The 15896-nt window shown below is 38.5% G+C and overlaps 1 protein-coding gene across 1 annotated transcript in view; it reads left to right on the top strand.

Annotated features, from left to right (window-relative positions):
• LOC141429252 (axin-like) overlaps window positions 1-15896 on the top strand; it is a 118791-nt gene that overhangs the window by 27139 nt on the left and 75756 nt on the right. The window contains 1 exon segment of the mRNA XM_074089531.1: window positions 15132-15175. The gene's annotated coding sequence lies outside the window, so the exon portion shown is untranslated.

The following is a 15896-nucleotide window of genomic DNA, read 5'->3' as shown; positions in this document are numbered from 1 at the left end:
GATCAAACGGTCGGGGGCGCCGCGCGGCCCCTCCCGCGAGCCGCGACGTGTGCCGGCCTCATTAGCCGATCCGCGCGACTTCGGCTCCGGACTCACCACCGACGACTAATTAAACCTAAACAGACTTTCAATTATACGACTGAAATTTTAATACTTAAAGCTGGCGCCGCAGAGGTTCCGCAAAGGAAGCGCGCTCAAAGGCGGCGCGGCACGTTTTCGCAGATATTAAATGTGTTGACAATTTAATTTTAATTTTTCATTTCCTTTGGGCGGCGACGCGCGGGCGGGGGCGGGCGGCGGGCCGCCGCTCCTTTGACGTCGCGATATTGTCTTTGTGCGCGCGTGGGGTGAGTGGGGGCGCCGGCGACGGAGACTTTGTCGCAATACAATGTGTATCAATAAAACTTAGGATTGGCTTTTAGTGGTTGCACTTACGCTTTGTGAGGCGGTGCGCTCACCCTTTGACATTATATGTGGGGCGCGCGGGTGTGTGGGTGGCTGTGCCGCGTGTGTGTGCAGCGAGCCAGCGAGATGAGCCGCACGCGGCGCCGGGGCCCGCGCTAGTGGGGCTCTTATTAATATCGGAGCGATTGTACCGCGATGCCTCAATATGTGGTCGGAGCGCGACGCTGCGCCCGCGGCGGGTCGGGTCTTATGAATGCTACTGATGCAACTCTTGCAGCGGAATTCCTCTTGCCAATGAAATAACGTCTAGTAGGCATGCTTTCTGTCGCTGTTATTAGTTTATTACAATATTACACTGCTATAAAATCATATGTACGTACAACTGATACGTATTTTCTTTGCACGTCATGTCCCATCGGCCGCTGATATTAATCTGTTTTGATGGTGCTCTTTGATGTGTACATCAAAGGGTTGCGTAGTTCCAAAACTGCTTTAATACAGCCAAAGTCGTCAGTTTCATCCTTTGACGGTGATACGGTATCGGGATTGCATTCACAGTCACAGGGGTGCATGTGGGAAGTCTTCAGAGCGCTTGAGCGTAAAAATCCGCATTTTTGTAATAAAATTACCTGTTTTAAAAGGACGTTAGTACAGAGATTAAGGCGCAGAGCGATGTAGTTAGTTGTCGGCGGCTGATCAAAGGGGGTGCTCGGCCAATGGGTGGCCTGTGTTGGCGATGGCCCCGCCTCCTGTTGCGGCCACGTGCGTCGCGCGCACGCGGCGCGGCGGCGCGCGGTAGTCGCGCGCGACACTCGGTGCGGAGGCTGTGTCGACGCTCTCGGATTTACTCTTTGCAATTGACGTACACTTCGATGCTTGCGTGAAAGTTGATGAAACTTTTTCAAATAGATTTATACTTAAAGTGAATGTTTAATATTTCTTTGGTAGTGTCGTGTTAAGTGACTTTATGAATAAATATCTTGATATTGTGCGATAGTTAAATAAGTTCGCGAAAGTAAGACGTAACTTTTGTGCAATAAGATTATTAAAATAAGAATGTTTTAGTGTTGTGTTGAGTGACTTTTGGGATTGAATGAAATCGGACGAGACTTTAAACAGCAGGTATAATTTTGAAGTAAAAAACTTGGGACGATTTTATAAGGTGGCGGCACCGGTGAGAGAGAATGCATGCTTGTTCTAAATGTTTATTGTAATGCCCCCTTTGTGGCCGGTCTCGTATTTGCCTTTGTTGCGTTGTTACGCTGCTTATTAATGCTTTCTATTGTTTCAAAGCTTAATGGCACTTTTGTGCGTTTGTTTGTTATTTTTATTGTTTACGTTCTCCGTTATTGAATTAGTTTTCGCCGCTTGAATGTTTAATGGGTTGCAGTGGTCGCTGTTCAATATTTATGTTATAGCTGTTAAAATATTACAATGTTGTATTACAATGTTTGAATATAATTAGTTTTTAAAGTGTGGTTTCAACTTTGTATCGCAAGATGTTGAAGTTCTTGCGTTTCTTTCTTTAAGAAAAGACATCAACGCGCTCGAATCGAACACGATCGAACGTTCTTCGGATTTTTCGATTTTAAATATCTCGTACAATTTTAAAAGGTTTGTTTTGCAGTTATTATCTTTAGTTAGCCTCTATTATTCTAATCTGATGGACAACAATCGCATCTCCTTTGTGTTTCCATTTCGGAATAAAATTCGGCGATATCCAATTATGTACGTTATTTTATTTAACTTTTTTGGTTTTGGTTGGTGTTTTTATGATTTTTTGTTTTAACTTCAAATTTTCTTGTTTATCTATCAGATTAATAAAATTATAGCAGATAAAAAATATAATACAGCTCTACATTAAAGTATTTTCAAACCATTAGAACAAAAGGTTAACATATAAACCCGCAGAAATATATAATTCATTTGAGTATCTATATATTACTCCAAACAAAATATAAGTGTCGTTTTCTATGAGCCTGAAATAAACGTTAAATTATTATTATTATTAAAAAAAATTGCACACCTGTTTTAAAATTTTGAGCTCCACAACAGCTCATTCACTTCTCCGTTATTTTTTACCGTCTTTTGCCCGCGACTTTGTCTGCCCAGCATTTGTTTATCACTACTTTCCGGCATAAAAACTACCCTCTGTCGTTCGCCGGGACCGGGACTCAAAACTATCTCCATATACCAAATCTGATCTAAATTAATTCAAACGTTTAGATATAACAGACAGAAGTAACTTTCGCATTTATTATAATAAGTAAGGAAGGATTTTTACTTTACTTAAACTTAATTTTATTATGAAGTCATACAATTTTTCAACGAAAACTGAATTTTGACTCCATCAAACGACAACTCTCTAAGAGTTGAGTTAAATTTGAGTATGTAAAGCATTAAAGCAATTCGTATTTTTTGCGGATACTGCCTTTTCGCAACGTAACGTTTGGCAACCTGTTTCATTTCGCAACTTTTCATTTCGCAAACTTTAAAACTGTAAATATTTCAGGATTTATTTCAGGGCCATCGTGTAGAACCCTTTAGGTTAGGTTAGGTTAGTTTTATAAAATCCTGAAATATTTACAGTTTCTGAAATATTAAACAGTTAGGAAATTAAAAGTTGCGAAGTGAAACAGGTTGCCAAACGTTATTCGCCGAAACATTAGTAAACCTATTTTTTGTTTACTAGTTAAATGGGATAAATATAATCAATTGCCATTAGGTTGTTGCTTAAAAATCAACTTTCATAAAAGTCATTGTCTCACCTCGCCATTGGGTTCTAGGACCCCGATTAACGGATGCTAGTTTTTTTTTTTAAACTAATTTTAGGGGTCGCTACCAACTACCAAAGTTTTGAAAACATTTGTGTTTTCAAAACTTTGGTTCAAGCGTTCAAGCTTCAAGTTCATAAGAACATTTTTTTTTTAATTAAAATCTAGTAAATTTTTGTCAATTTTAACATAAGTAAATTAAAATTAGGATATGTATGACACTGAAGTAGGTTTTTTTTTAAAATCAAGGAATTTATTTCTGAAGTCATTCACAAAAGAATTAAGTAACCGTCATGGAGCAAAGGAGGTGTATCGAGTAGAGGGGATTCCTGGGCGATTGCTCGGGAACTTCCTTTACTTGATACACCAAGATGTCCAAGATACGTTCTAAAAGTAAAATAAATACAAAACCGGGACAATCGGGGCATGTTGTATTGATGCCAATTTACGTTTTTTTATTGAATATATAGATGTTCAATAATTTTATGTCCTGCCCTTCATGTCATGCCTTTCAGCATATTTTTTTTTACTTACTCGTATGAATTTAAATAATTATACGATAAAAAGAAAAAGGAAATAATTAAATTATAATCAGTATTACATTAATGTTATATAAATAATTTTACATTTAATACTAATAATAATCAGTGTAACATTTTGAAAACAATATCTAGTCTACATTATCTAGTAGATATTCATTATCAGAGTAATATGCCTTGTCGGTTAAAAAATCTTTCACCCAATGGCGCGGGCGGGGTAAGACAATGACTTTTATGAAAGTTGTTTTTTAAGCAACACCCTAATTGCCATACATAGACACATTCGTATTCATTTATTTCGTCTAGTTTACTTCTTTTATTTAATTCTAGCTGTTGCCCGCGACTCCGTTTATCGCGAAGTTTGCTATTTTTCCCGGATAAAAACTATCTCCATTTAATATTTAACCTTAATCTATTCGTTCGTTATTATCGTTATCTAAGTCTGTGTGTAGCTAAGGCGTGAAGAGGTGACAGGCAGACATAGAGTTAGTTAAGCGTTCATAATATAGTAAGGTTAGTGTTGATTACGCTATTCTGCCCTTATAAGCTAAAAGGCGCTACCTAAAAAAAAACACTTGATTTACATAAGTAATATAGTATTATGTTCTTAGAGACTTAAAGTCAAAAAACCTCACGATACTAACGCCATCTAGTGCTCACTTGTCCCTTAGCCCTCATTGGAGTGCTTCGCATGTGTTGAAGTCAGAATTGAAATGCACATTTATCGGAAATAATATTACCGATTTCCAGAAATAATAGAGCTATTATCAAATGTAACACATTACTGTACCATTTTTTATGCAAATAAAGATGATTATGATTATGAAAAGGCGCTACTTATCTAAAAAAAAGTTAATGAATTATTTAAACATGTCATTACTAGCATTACTTAAGGCGAGAATTATACAGAGGTTCGTCAAAGCGTAATGCAGTTGAAAGGGTGCGCACACGCGGCCTCTGCCTAGCGCGAGATCCAACTGGGCTATTTCTTAGGTTGCTAAATAATGTATTCCACGTGTAAATTTTTCTCTAACATGGAAGTCCTTACTCGTACTTATTTAAAAAAGAAACGTAACCTTTAAGTACGGCATTAATATTTTTGACATTTCCAGAAGCGGTTTCACACTACGGCCCATCCGATCCGTAAAAATACGGGCTGGAGCGCAATCGTAGAACTATTTGTATGGTAGTTTACGCACTAGGTCCGATTTCCGACATCTGATTTCACCAAACAAATAGCTCAACGTCTTTTCCGCTTTGTATTTTCACGGATTCGGATCGTTGTAGTGCGTAACCGCTCTAACAGTGCCCTGAGAAATATGTCAAATAGGTAATAGATTCGTTGTATAAATACAACGTTATTTTTTAAAATATTACCCTAATTAATGACTCTAGATCTTTGTGAGATAGTGATATAATCGTAGAAAAATAATTCTTCTGTTCCTATCATGCAACATAAGTTCTTATTAAGTCCCACTAATATTAGAAATGCGATAGTTTGTAAGTCTGTTTGATACTTCATCACGTCTACACCATTTAATCGATTTAGATGAAATTCGGTATACAGATAGTTTGAGTCCTGCACAGTTTTTATCCTGGGAAATTCCGCGGCATAGCAATAAACGAATTACCTATACGCGGACGGAGTCGCGGGTAACGGCTTGTATATCTATATTATTATCGCAACTAATTGCCTGCAACAAAACATTTGCTCTGGCTAGGTAAGGTAGAGAAATAGAGCAAAATAATAGAGCACAACATATCTGTACGAAGTGTGGATTAAAACTCATATATTATGTGCCCCATAATAAATTAATAAACTACAATTTCGCTTACATTTGTCAGGAACATATTTAAATTCCCAATAATAATGTAGTAACGAACGAGTGCCCCAACGAGGCCAGGTGCGCGGCGCGGGCGCCCGGCGTAGCCGCACAAAAAGGATCGCTCTGTGCTAATTTCCAAACTCGGTTTCTCACAGATAAGGACAGGCGGAGAAGGTGTCTTTGATGTAGCGGCCCTCTGACTCCGGGGATGAGTGCTTTCAATGAAAGGATTTTTTCATCTTCTTTCCCTTTGTACTTAATTTAAATTTCGTTTATATCAATGCTCCGAGTTTCCTTTTGGCGTGTTTTCTCTTTTACTTTGTCGCGTTTATCCTCTTCAATTTGTTATATTCGAGTTCACTTTGTAATTAAATTTAGTGTTCCTAATCTGCTCGCTCTAAATTTATTTATTTGTGCTCCGTCCGGCTACCGATGTAATTGCAATTTGTCAATTACGGCCCTTTGATTTCTTCGCTGCTGTACTTTGGGATGTTTATTGCGTGAGACGGGGGAGGGGGTAATGGAATATTATTGTAGGTAAGGCGTGCAAAGGTGAGCCTTCTTCAATGCTTTCTGTTATTGGGGCCATAAGCAACAATTGGTGTCAATTATTTGATTATCTGTTGGTTTAATAAGGTTAAATTCATCTTTACTCATCATCATCGTGGTTTATATTTGGATTGAATTCGAGTACCTAGTAGTACTGTTACTTACTAAAGTTTTTTTTGTTTATATCCGCAGTTAGGTAGAATCAGGAAAATACTTCCAATATATATATATATATATATAGATTTGTGAAATGGGACTTGGTGTTTCTTTCGTGTACCTATAATTCTTAAAATAGATTGGTGTAAAAAGTGTCCCTAGTAAAAACTAACCGATTATTAATTATCATTGAACAGTTCAAAGAACATCATCTATTTGATTTTCATAAAACCTCATGCTCCCTCCAGTTTGAGGTAAAACCACCTCGAATTTCCACGAAAAAGACACTCAGTTAAAAGTCCTTTTAGATTGGAACATCAAAGTCTATCGCGTCTTTGATCTCAAACAGGTCATCAATATTGGAAATTTTGAATATTTCGGCATTACAAGAATATATTGTTGCTTATGTAAAACGTTCTCCGCTTTTATGTGAGCATTTTAAACGAGATGATGAATTCCATTTAGATAAATGACATTCCACCTTTAAAAGTAGTGGCGGCTGATAGCTGTACTATACTGATACACTAAACACACTAATAAACACTAGAAAAAAAAAATACCACACGCGATGCATGTTGTGATCTTTTCTATACACGTCACATGGCCACCACCAGTCTACCTACAGACTACCACAAGCTAGATTATACACGAAATAACGCTCGACAACTTATCCATAAATTGTAAAATGTTTCAGAAGTTATCGAATTTATATTAAATCTAAACAATGAAAAGAAAATTTTACTCATATTAAGTCGTAGTCTCATCTGATTTTTAAGTAATTAGACTTACTATATGTCATCCCCTACATACAGGGCGTCTTGAAATTCTTTCGGAATATTTAGGGAGGCTGGGTTAGGTTGATTGAGCGCTCTTGTAAACCTTTACCTTGCCTTTGTCGTGGTACACTTTGATCATCGGTCAATGTATGGAAACATTTTGTTAACAACAATTAAAAAGTCCAGAAAACATATTAACAAGGATGTTCAAACATGCTGAAATATCCCAGAATAATTTGAAGACATCCTGTATATAGAATAGACTTGTAAATGACAAGAAACTTCTGAATGAAACTGGATAAACAAGGAATGAATAATTTTGTCAAAACAGTCTTTGTTTGAAGCGTAAAATGTTAATGTTGCACATTGTCAATGAATTCGTTTGGTTTAGTTGTGCGAGTGCATTGTAAAGGCGCCTCTACACAAAGAGTTTGTCGCGGGGAGTTAAAACACACGCGGCCACAGGGCTGCCAATTTATTATCACGAATATTTAACGATAGATACAATACAGTGACTCTTTATTGACCAGCATCACAAAGTAGGTAATAAATTGTAGATTTGATTAATTTTATTCGGATGAATACCCGATAATACAGTGGTGATACTGTTCGGATGGATGGACGTCACGTGAATCTACTTTTTTGCTATTAATTTATTTCTCAATAAAAAATAACAGCATCTCAGTTAAAACATCAATGCGCTTCAAATGTCAAATGTAAGAAGACGGTCCTTTTGTGCTTATCTCTGAAGTCAGTGCAATAAAAAATGCATTTTTTATAGCGGCGTTAAATAAGCTCAGTTGCAGAGAATGTAGGTAATAGTCAAAATACCACAAACAGGACTTATCACGCTAAACATACGAGTAGAATGTATGTAACCCTAGGGTTTGTTGTTTGTTCAACTTGACTGAGAGCGGTCATACACGTTACTTCTTAAAAGAATTTATATTTATCTGCATATACTGAACTGACTTTACGTTATTATAATATGTAAATCGACCACCAAATAGGTGGCATGTAAGAAACATTAAAAATTTCGGCGGGATAGCTTGGTTAACAGAATTTGTTTGCGTTATCTTCATCATAGTTTTGCTATAATTATAAAGTTTATTCTGGCAACCCTGCGTGCTCCGCGCGGCGGCGCACAAAGGCGCCACTTTGCCAACTCGTCTTTGACTTGCGCGAGTTTGCGACCCACATTAATAACCCGCAGCACCAACGTCGGCACACGTGCACCTAGTGCTGCGCCCGCTGCGCCCAACACTCAATTATACACCAATGCTTAAAGCTAACACAAAGTAAAGCAAATAACGACAGTATATGAAGTACACCTCCGACATCGAGCCATCGTCAAACGAGATTTAATTTTTTACATAATTTAATTATTGCCAGTTTAATTAGCGCAGCTGCTCTCAGATTTTGAACGTTTCAAGTAAGATTTCACAAGAAAACGCTTTCAAAGCGAGCACCCCTAATAAGTACTGAAGAGTCCTCGCACGTGTTTATCAAAGACAGCCTTTCGTTACTCACCGTCTGAATGGCCTCAAAAGAAACTCGTGTAAAATGCTCCACAAAGTGCCGTATCAAAGGGAAAGGCGGGCGCAAATATCTGTTTCGTAAACTAGTAAAAACGAGCTCTCAAAGGTACAGCGTACTCGCGGCAAATTAGGCGGAGTTAAATACAAGCGCCGTTCTCACAAATGTATAACTTTGAAAGTGACTCTTCGCTCATCATTTATGTAAGTCGTCGTAATCCTCAAACGACTCTCTGGAGCTTCATTTTTGAGTATATTACCCGTTCGGCGCCGGAGAAGGCGCGTCCGAGCGGCCGCGCCGCCCGCGCCGCGCCTCGCGAACAGTCTCACATGTGTATCCATTTAATGCCCAATTCCCATATAATTTAACTTTGCGATCAAAGCGAAATTTTGCAAAGAGCTTCCCGGCGGCGGCGGCCGGAGGCGGGTGCGAGCGGGACGCAGACACCGGAGTTCTCGAGATCAAATGCTGGGCCAAATTAGTCACTCTCCGTCTCTCTATCTCAAAGCCGATCCGTAGCAAAGTTTGCGCGAAGATGACATCAAAAGGAAACCACACACTGGGGAGGCGCCGCCCGACGCCCCCGGCCCCATTCTTAAATCCACCGTGTCTCTGGCTGTCTTATTGACACGCGACTGATAACTTACTCGGCGTACTTGCTAGCCAACTCCGCCGACTCTGTTTCAGCGCGCATCGCTTTGCCAGACTTATTTAGTTAATTAATACGGAATGTCCTATCAACTTCCGGCCGTCGCGTGCTTACACGACTATGCTCTGCGGAAACTTTCCTCCAGCGGCATGTTTGTACTGATATATTATTAGGTACCCGTGCCCGCGTCCCATACTAATTAAGATATACACAGAGAATGAAATAATGATAGCTAAGTCGCGACAGCGAATAATCTAGGACACTTTAAAATTCTCAAAGTGAGAAAGTACAGAGTCGTTGATGAAATGTATAACAGCACTGTATAGAGATGAAAGGCAACGGTTAGGTTTCCCAAAGTTCTGAAGCCTTAGAAACGAGCATAACTTTTCCTAAACTTGAATTTCTTAACACAAAGGCACACTTATTCGTATTTCTTTACAATTTGGGTTGTAAAGGTTTGTTTTGAATTGCGAACAAGGTTTTTGCATTTCCATTTTTAATAACAATTAAAGGAACTTTGCTTATTTAGGAAAGCAAACAGTTTATTAAGAAATTTGCAAAAAATAAGCGAAATGGTAAGTTGTATTCGTCATCAGATATCCATAAAATACAATTTATATTAGAAAGAAAGAAAGAAAGAAAATACATTTATTCACAACACAAGACACAACAATAGTATTAAATACAAATAGACAACACGTAGTAAAGTATGTGTCATTGCGGTTGTGAATCGGACACTGGCTCAGCATAATGCTGAAGCGTTAATAATAAACACCCCAGCGCTGATTTTCAGCCAGCACCGTTGGTGACCCTCGGACCGCTACAAAGATATACTACACAGTTTTATTACTATACATAAGACTACATAAATAGATAATTTGTAAACAATTAAACATATTATTTATTTTATTAGATATATATATATTTGACTAAGTCTCTATCGTCTGCTTGAATATATGTATTTAACAACTTGTGGTCGCTCCAATATGTACCTTTAACTGATTTTAAATCCTTACTTATTTTATGAATACGACAGTAACTCTGTATTTCTGACGTTAATTACTACATCACGCTTAAACTGAACCCATTTAGATGAAATTTAATATGGAGATAGTTTGAGACCCTAACAAGGATGTTGGGTTTTTTTTTTTATTTGACTGGATGGCAAACGAGCAAGTGGGTCTCCTGATGGTAAGAGATCACCACCGCCCATAAACATCTGCAACACCAGGGGTATTGCAGATGCGCAGTTTTATCCCGAAAAATGACAGTTCCCGCGGGATAGCGATAAACGAATTCGTCACAGACGACGGAGTCGCGGTCAACAGCTCTGAATTGCTTGATAAAATTAATCATATACATATAATCGCAAATCAACTTTACTAAGAGAAATATTTAAAAGACACTCCCTTCATCGAAATGTAAAGTCTAATAGGGTGACGTCACAGATTACGATTGGAATTTAGTAAAAAAAAAAAAAACGGAATTTTAAAGCCGCCAACATGCCTCTTGGAGCCTGGTACGGCTTTGTGGGCGAGTTTACGACAGCCGTTCCTGGAAGCAAGGCCGCGAGCCAGCGCCCGCGCCGCCTTCGGCCACCGCGCGCGACTCTCGACGCTACCCTCTCCTAACAAGGTTAACAATGAGAGATTAGATCTTTGCCCGGTTCAAACTCCGCGTCCCTTTATGACGTCACACGTGCAGTGTTTGGTTTCTTGCCCTCTTAATTCAAGTATGGTGTATACTTATTTAGTTCTGATATTTGATCTACTTTGTCTGACTTCCTTCGGTGTGTGCTGTGGATGTTTGCGAAGTGATTACGACGTTTACTTTATTCTAGCGGATATGAAACTAGTTTCATTTAGTAGTACTGAATTTGCGTTTCATCATCCCAGCCTATGTACGTCCCACTGCTGGGCACAGGCCTCCTCTCGAGGGCTTGGGCCATAGTTCCCACGCGGACCCAGTGCGGATTTGCAACTTCCCGCACAACAATTAAATTGCTTCGCAGGGATGTGCAGGTTTCCTCGCACTGTTTTCTTTCACCGTAAAGCTCGTGGTAAATTCCGCAACACAAACATGAAACACAACAGCAAATTCGAAAAACTCACAAGAGTTGCGACCCGATAGTTATTTATTAGAATTATTAGGTTTACAGCTACTTCCGAATGTAAGTAGCTAATTTCATAAACTACTTTTATTCAAATTTTAAATGTTTGATAAACACATAATATAAGGCAAAACCTATACGAAGTCTGTGGTTTTAAAATAAAATGGCTCTCTATACCACGAAAATTACTAAGTGCTACATGTACAATGTGCTTAAAACAGAGAGAAAAACATTTATTTATGACGTTGCAACAAAAATAAAGTAAATAAAAATAGGCTAGGTCGGGGGTCGGCAACCTTTTGAGTCGGAAGAGTCAAAAACTACAATTTACAAAATTTCTAAGTTTTTACTGCCATAATTTTTTTTTCACTTTTCATGCTGTAGTGCAGGGGTCTTCAAACTTTTTGACTCAAGGACCACACTGCACTTAATGTAAATTCGTGCGGGCCAAGACTGGCTGGTCATGGGGTAATACATTAGTTAAGTAAACTTGGTCTTCACAGGGGGTACCTGGATAAGAGTAACACATAAGGAACGCACTTGGTGTTGATTATGTTCATGAGTGGCTATCTATGATAATGACCAATTACCGTCAGTGGCAGGTCTTAGAAAACTAATTACTAGTCTTTTGTAACTTTATAAAATCGGACCCTATCGCGGGCCGGATCTTGGGCTCTCTCGCTTTCTTTCCGCGGGCCGGATTAGAGGGCCTCGCGGGCCGGACTTGGCCCGTTGGCCGTAGTTTGGCGACCCCTGCTCTAATGCATGAAGTAAAATCTTCGTTTAAGTCCAAAGCAACCAGGTGTCAACAGCCACAAACAAAACAGTTTCAAAGTATATATTTTTTTAATAATTTAGAATTGACATAAAACAGAAAATCAATCAAACCAGTCAAAATAAATCAATGAAACTAAAAAATAATTAAATAGCAATGCATGAAAATAAATGGTACCTATAGTAAGTAAATTCGCACCTTTAAAATTAAACTGATTTTTTTTATATATTCACATTTCCAAAATAAACTTTAAATAAAAAACATTCTGGTTGAGTTTTTATGTTTAATTTTAAAGGTACGAGTTGTTTCCACTGTTGCTATTGCATCTTCTCGCAATCGAAGTGAAAAGCAGAGTGTGAAACTCTAGCATTAAACCCATTTCCCCCACGACGTGTTTGTCCACCCTCGCCATACCGGCTCTGGTGGCATATGAAAGTCTCGGGTAAAATGGCTCGTTTTATGCTCTCGCTGTACAATCTACTACTCTTGCCAACAATAAATAAGTACTTGCATAAATAAAGTTTGGAACTGCAGTTTGAACCGCAGCTTTACAACCAAAGAGCCGCATGTGGCTCTCGAGCCGCAGTTGCCGACCCCTGACCTAGGCTAGTGTAAAATATTCTAATTAGTCCGTCAGTTAGATTACGGTCAGGTCAGGTCAGGTTTTTTCTTTTGTCAATTAATCAAAAATAGTAAATGCAACTGTCACGTTATACGGGTCCTTAAAACACGAGTGTGGTTTTATGAAACGAGCAAACGAGGCGCAGTTGAAATATGCCATCGTTGAATTAAAACAACAAACCCGCCCGTGTTCCTCTTATATATTTTCTGTGCGGCATCGTGGTTGGAACAGGAGATTATTAGCTAAGTCAATACCCCTCGGTCTTCTCTACCACTATGTTCATAGTTCATAGTTATCTGATCAAAAGACGCAGTTCGCTGTGAAATCTATAATGACAGATGATGCAGGCTTCTGCGTCTGCGCTTTCGTTCCGCAGCGGCGCGCGGGCATATGTCTCGCCACAAAATAGATAATATGGTTCCGCCGCCACGCCATTTGGTTTCTTTCATGATCTAGAAAATATTGAAAATTCGTATGTAGATACAAAATTACCGTTTAAATTAAATTTTGAAATAGATAAAATTTAAAAAATAAATGATGGCGATAAATTTCCAATAACACCAGTCGCCACTCTTAATTCACATTCTACTTGCATTAGAAAGAAATAAAGAAAGAAAATAATTTATTTATAACAGCAATAACACATAATTAGTAAAAATAACAATAAGAAATGTTGCCGCTATAAAAAGGTCCCGGCTCAGCATATCGCTGGTTGAAAACCAGCACTGGTCTTCCACCGGGCCACAGGAGAGTGAAATTACGGAAAGTCACACAAATCAAATACAAAATAGCTACGAGACTAAAATATAAGTTGGCTGTATAGCCCACATTATCATGGCAAGAGTACATGTAATGAAAAAGATAAGAATAATTTGACATTGACATATGACAATTACAATTATGACATCAGCAGACAACGCGAAATAAAACCAGAACAATGTTGATAGAAATTTAAGTTAAAACGATACGAATAAGAGCACATTACATTTTTACCTCTTTCGGCTGATATTTTACAGGCGTGATTTTGGTGTATTTACAGTACCTATTGCTATTAATAGGCAAGAATTTGTCAGTGCCATTTAATAGGAATACTAGGAATCACAGTGACTTCATTACAAATATCAGCCCCTGCCCGCAAACCTTATGTTTCGTTTAACTTGTAGGTACACATGAACTGTGAGTGCCATCCTTTTCTTCTACATCAAGTAAGAAAGGGATGTTATAGTTATAGTTGCAGTGTATGTTCAGTCCAAGGGTTAGCTTCGGCTTCCATTGAGCAGAGACCGGTCGGAGGAATGCCGCGCGACGCGGCGTCGGCGGCTTTTTGCTTTGGCTGCGTGCGCGCAGCCCACGCGGCCGCACGGCGCCAGGCAGGACAGCCCGATAAAACACGTTGCAAATATTTGATATCGCTCCGTACCCTAAAGCGGCACTTTTAAAACAAAGGTTAAGGAATCAGTATGATTTAGGCATGTTTGTTTGTGTAGGGAATTTCGGGGTTATTTTCGAAACTTCGAATATGTTAAACTCGTCGAGGCCGTAAAGCAACGAGTTTGTATTTAGTGTCCCATCGAGCGCCGCAATGTAATGCAACTTGCCCGATTTTTCTTGCACATCTATACTGTGCTTTCGATTTTAATACATAATTGCCTTTTGTGACTACTTACTCCCGAGCCCGTTATTTATAAATACTAGTCCTAGAATCCTCCTACCCGTTGTATTTATTGTGGCTACAAAAACGCGAGCAAGCAAGCTCGCGAAGGCTTCAAAGCGGGCGCAGTCGATGGCACTGCAAACAGGATCATCGCGACGTCGCATTAGCTGATTGTCTCCGGCTAAATAATAAATAAACGCTATATATAACGTAACCGCGCTGGCTAGTAAACCTGCATACATTAATATCTAATCTACGCTATACGAGTACACGCTTGACAGATGCGACCCAACCGGAAATATGTGTATGTCGTCCGTAGCCCGATCGTGAAATCCTCAGCATCAGAGATCATTAAATTCCTTGGCATATCATGAAACTCGCCATTTCACCGTAGTTACCTTCATTCCAAATTTAAATTTCCGGTTACGATAATTAATATGGTAACACCTTTTTTAATGACTGCATCTTTTGATTGTGTTAACTACTTGTCAGGTCGTGTCTCAAAAATATCATTAATTTTATCCCTTTGAAGATTCTTTGTAGAAAATATTTGTATCATTAAATGTGTGCTTTTCCTATTAGGTATATGAATGAATGTCCTTGGCTTGTTTATGTCAAATTAATAATTAAGTAAGAATAAAAAAAATATGATGTACAGTTTCCTCGAATATTTATATAATTTAGTACAGATTTACGATACGATTTTATTTACGTTTTATACATTATATTCATTATTGATATTTAATTTCTTTTGTTACAGGATGATATCCTCCTCGTATTCGGCGCCATTTAGCTAAGATTAAGGTAAGTGAAATTACCGAGTAATTTGTTTTGTTTAATGTTTTACAGTGATCCTCTTAGTGGGAACAATAGAAGGCGCGATTCTTTGAAGATTACACGGTCCGTTGTCGAGTTAATGCCAAGTTAAAAGTAACCGACTCGAGGGAGTTGTTTACCTTTTTTTACTGTGGGGTTTGAACACCATTTTGGGTATTCTAATTTTGCATCCAAAATAATTCGACGTCGTTTTATAATGCTGTTATAAAATTACACTAAAAAAATCCTCAGTTGCTATTAGGAGGCACACACGTATCCTTTTAAATCCCGTGTTGTTTTTTGCACAAAATTCAATTACTAAAACCGAAATGGGCATTTTCTTTGCCACAAGTCACCTCAAACCGGAGACCTAATCTAATTTCTGCCTGGGCCAGTGAGTAGTGTGCTCAAAACGCAATTACTAATTAACACTCCCACTAGGAAGCAGTTGTTTATGATTCTGTAACAATTTATTACATTAAGGGCATGTTTCACTAGTTTATGTTAAGTTTTTATTATTTTATGTGATGTGATATCTATCTGTGATGCCGTCTTTGTTTCATAGAACAAAATAAAAAGATACGATATTTAATTTATTTTACAAACAATACAGTTCTTGTGTTTGAAATTATGTGCATACAATTAAAATTAGCGAGCTGTCGGTAGCCTTCCAACAAGACGGAGCGACGACCTGGTTAAGATCGCGGGA

The sequence above is a fragment of the Choristoneura fumiferana genome, chromosome 6, assembly GCF_025370935.1.
Source record: "Choristoneura fumiferana chromosome 6, NRCan_CFum_1, whole genome shotgun sequence".
Lineage (NCBI taxonomy): Eukaryota > Metazoa > Arthropoda > Insecta > Lepidoptera > Tortricidae > Choristoneura > Choristoneura fumiferana.
The sequence above is the reverse complement of the archived record's forward strand: the minus strand, read 5'-3'. Positions and strand labels throughout refer to the sequence as shown.